We start from the raw sequence: 4716 nt of genomic DNA on the forward strand, positions 1-4716 counted from the left end.
CTGTCAATATACTATTAAAACAAATTAAAATGGTAAAAGTTATTGTACTTTAAGTAAAAATAAAAGAGCAAAAATATCAATCCCAGTTTTGGATTACTTTAATTAACAAAAAACAATGCATATAGCAGAGGATAGTTTCAATCTGCCTACCTCTGGGTTATGGACCCAGCATGCTTCCATTACAGTACTCTGCTGCACATGTAAGTGCAAGAGATCCTGAAGCACTCACTCATCATGGGAAAGTACCAATGTGTTTCTTCATTGGTTGATGGAAGAAACATCTTACAAAAACTCTCCAGATTATTGACTTTTTAAAGTTTTTCTAGGAAACGTTCTAGATGAATGCTTATTAGCCTTTGTCAGTATGTACTTTCGCAAAGTGTCTCTGAGGCACAAACAGTTAGCGTGTTCAGTTGTTAACCAAAAGGTTGGTGGTTCAATCCCACCTAGGGACGTAATTGACCTTGTTATCAGATTTTGGTGATCTTTAAGTAGACAAGTAAAAATTTCAAACCACCTCTTATGGTGTAGGGAACCTGGCCTTCTCTGATGTAATCAGAGTTAGATTTGATTAAGTGATTTTATAAAAAAAACAGCCACAAAGCACAATTTAGCAGTGGGTTGCAGAGAAAAAGAAATATGCTGGCAGAAAAATCCAATTGAGTGATTAAACAGCTCTTCATTTTCTGGCTTTATTTTTATGCTAACAAATTTGTGCTCTGAAAAGTGTCCACAAAGCCAAGTATCTGATTATCACCTTTGTAGGGATGGTTTTTCACCTATTATTAAATTAAACTTACTTCATTGGAAAGGCAGCAAGTGATGTCATCCAAGCAGTGGGTCAAGGTTGGCTTCAAACCTCGTCTGCTTATGAAAAGAGAAAAGGGGTATGCAGGGCATGGCGGCCTTTTGCGGTGCTTGGATGACCCCTAGTTCGCATTAAATAATGCAGTCGAGTTTCCCACATTTGGGGAAATCACAGGGGTCAGCATACCCAGAATGCAATGAATGAACCGCACCCTGGGAGAACAGTCTTCATGACCATGGTATCTCCTATGCAAAATAAGTATGATTTGGGATAGGGCTGGGGAGGGCCGCTGCTCAGGCACATCTCTGTCAAGTAAAGGAGATTCAACTGAGGCAGCACAAGGGAACTCTCATCTGGGGACAACAACTGCAGGGAGAACACATATTTTCAGATGAACATGGGAGGGCAGAAGGCTGCCTAATACTGAAGCACCCCCAAACAACAAACCAAATGCAACAACTAGTGCAAGCATTCCTGGGGGAAGGCCTGCAGCAGATGGATTTGCATATGGCGATGTCATCCAAGCAGTGGGTCAAAGTTGGCTTCAACCCTCGTCTGCATATGAAAAGAGAAAAGGGGCGTGCAGGGCATGGCGGCCTTTTGCGGCACTTGGATGACCCCTAGTTCGCATTAAACACCTCCACCCTCCGTCGGTGTGGGGCTCATGTTGGCTATGCCCCAGCCCCTGAAGGATTCAAGCTGATTTCTTGCAGCAGCTGGGCACTGTAACAGCTCCAGAGCTGCTCTGTAATGCAAGTAAAAGGGTGTGGGCCCTGCAGCACTACCTGTAGTTCGCATTGTGCGAGACCCCTAGTTCGCATTAAACACCCCCACCCTCCTTCGGTGTGGGGCTCATGTTGGCCATGCCCCAGCCCCTGAAGCATTCACGCTGATTTCTTGCAGCAGCTGGGCACTGTAACAGCTCAAGAGCTGCTCTGTAAGGCAAGTAAAAGGGTGTGGGCCCTGCAGCACTACCTGTAGTTTGCATTGTGCATTGGAAGGCACAAAGTAAGCAGACGGGAGGAGAAGTCAGGATAGTGCACAAGGGTATAGACGGGAGGGGCTCAAGAAAAAAGAAGTGGAAACAGACAGCAAACTAGGCTTCCAATGCACAATGCAAACTACAGGTAGTGCTGCAGGGCCCACACCCTTTTACTTGCCTTACAGAGCAGCTCTGGAGCTGTTTAATCACTCAATTGGATTTTTCTGCAAGCATAATTTTTCTCTTACGTCCTAGAGGATGCTGGGGACTCCGTAAGGACCATGGGGGATAGACGGGCTCCGCAGGAGACATGGGCACTTTAAGAAAGACTTTAGATCTGGGTGTGCACTGGCTCCTCCCTCTATGCCCCTCCTCCAGACCTCAGTTTACTACTGTGCCCAGAGGAGACTGGGTGCTTTTCAGGGAGCTCTCCTGAGTTTCCTGACAGAAAGTATATTTGTTAGATTTTTTTATTTTCAGGGAGCCTGCTGGCAACAGACTCCCTGCATCGAGGGGCGGAGGGGAGAGATGCACACCTACTTCTGTGAGTTGATAGGCTCTGCTTCTTAGGCTACTGTACAGCATTAGCTCCAGAGGGATCGGTACGCAGGTCTCACCCTCGCCGTCCGTCCCAGAGCCGCGCCGCCGTCCCCCTCGCAGAGCCGGAAGATAGAAGCCGGGTGAGTATGAGAAGAAAAGAAGACTTCAGAGGCGGCGGAAGACTTCATGATCTTCACTGAGGTAACGCACAGCAGTAAAGCTGTGCTCCATTGCTCCCATACACCTCACACACGGCAGTCAGTGTAAGGGTGAAGGGCGCAGGGGGGACGCCCTGGGCAGCAATATAGACCTCTCTTTGGCAAAATAAATATATATGCAGCTAGGCACTGTATATATATATAAGAGCCCCCGCCATTTTTTTACTATATTTGAGCGGGACAGAAGCCCGTCGCTGAGGGGGTGGGGCTTCTCCCTCAGCACTCACCAGCGCCATTTTCTCCACAGCACCGCTGAGGGGAAGCTCCATGGACTCTCCCCTGCTTATACCACGGTAGAAAGAGGGTCTTAAAGAAGAGAGGGCACATAATTAGGCGCATATATATATGGAAATACAGCGCTACTGGGTAAACATAAAATGATTGTGTTTTTTTCCTGGGTCATATAGCGCTGGGGTGTGTGCTGGCATACTTTCTCTCTCTGTCTCTCCAAAGGGCCTTGTTGGGGAACTGTCCTCAGATAAGAGGATTCCCTGAGTGTATGGTGTGTCGGTACACGTGTGTCGACATGTCTGAGGTAGAAGGCTCTCCTAGAGAGGAGCAGGAGCAAATTAATGTGGTGTCTCCATCGACAACGCCGACACCTGACTGGATGGATATGTGGAATGTTTTAAGTGCTAATGTAAACTTATTACACAAGAGATTAGACAAAGCTGAAGCTAGGGAACAGTCAGGGAGTCAACCCATGCCTGTCCCTATGTCGCAGGGACCTTCGGGGTCTCAAAAGCGCCCACTATCCCAAATAGTTGACACAGATACCGACACGGATTCTGACTCCAGTGTCGACTACGATGATGCAAAGTTACAACCAAAATTGGCTAAATGTATTCGATATATGATTATTGCAATAAAAGATGTTTTGCACATCACAGAGTCCCCTGTCCCTGACACGAGGGTACACATGTATAAGGGAAAGAAACCTGAGATAACCTTTCCCCCCTCACATGAGTTGAACGAATTATGTGAAAAAGCTTGGGAATCTCCAGACAAAAAGCTGCAGATTCCCAAAAGGATTCTTATGGCGTATCCTTTCCCGCCAATGGACAGGATACGGTGGGAATCCTCCCCTAGGGTGGATAAAGCATTGACACGCTTATCCAAAAAGGTAGCGCTGCCATCCCAGGATACGGCTACCATCAGGGACCCTGCTGACCGCAAGCAGGAGGTTACCCTAAAGTCCATTTACACACATTCTGGTACCTTACTCAGACCGGCAATTGCGTCGGCCGAGGTTGTAGCGCGGTGGCAGCATGGACAGATACCTTATCAGCAGAGATTGAGACCCTAGATAAGGATGCTATGTTATTGACCATAGGGCATATAAAAGATGCTGTCCTATATATGAGAGATGCTCAAAGTGACATTAGTCTACTGGGTTCTAGAATAAACGCTATGTCGATTTCTGCTAGACGAGTCCTATGGACCCGGCAATGGACAGGTGATGCCGACTCAAAAAGGCATATGGAGGTTTTACCTTACAGGGGTGAGGAATTGTTTGGGGAAGGTCTCTCGGACCTTGTCTCCACAGCTACAGCTGGTAAATCAAATTTTTTGCCTTATATTCCCTCACAGCCTAAGAAAGCACCACATTATCAAATGCAGTCCTTTCGATCACAGAGAAACAAGAAAGTACGAGGTGCGTCCTTTCTTGCCAGAGGTAAGGGCAGAGGGAAGAAGCTGCACAACACAGCTAGTTCCCAGGAACAGAAGTCCTCCCCGGCCTCTACAAAATCCACCGCATGACGCTGGGGCTCCGCTAAAGGAGTCCGCCCAGTTGGGGGCACGTCTTCGAGTTTTCAGCCACATCTGGGTTCATTCGCAGGTGGATCCCTAGGCAATAGAAATTGTTTCTCAGGGTTACAAGCTGAAATTCGAAGAGGTGCCTCCTCGCCGGTTTTTCAAATCGGCCCTACCATCTTCTCCCCAGGAAAGGGAGATAGTGTTAAATGCAATTCACAAATTGTATCTTCAACAGGTGGTGGTCAAGGTTCCCCTGCTTCAACAAGGAAAGGGAAATTATTCGACCCTGTTTGTAGTCCCAAAACCGGACGGTTTGGTCAGACCCATATTAAATTTAAAATCCCTGAACCTATACTTGAAAAGGTTCAAGTTCAAGATGGAATCGCTAAGAGCGGTCATCGCCAGCCTAG

The 4716-nt window shown here is 47.1% G+C and overlaps 1 pseudogene; it reads right to left on the reverse strand.

The window, feature by feature from the left end:
- Positions 1-891: 891 nt before the first annotated feature.
- On the reverse strand, positions 892-1070 carry LOC134992782 (U1 spliceosomal RNA; annotated as a pseudogene).
- Between the last annotated feature and the right edge of the window lie 3646 nt (positions 1071-4716).

Source organism: Pseudophryne corroboree, unplaced genomic scaffold (genome assembly GCF_028390025.1).
Source record: "Pseudophryne corroboree isolate aPseCor3 unplaced genomic scaffold, aPseCor3.hap2 scaffold_1226, whole genome shotgun sequence".
Taxonomy (NCBI): domain Eukaryota; kingdom Metazoa; phylum Chordata; class Amphibia; order Anura; family Myobatrachidae; genus Pseudophryne; species Pseudophryne corroboree.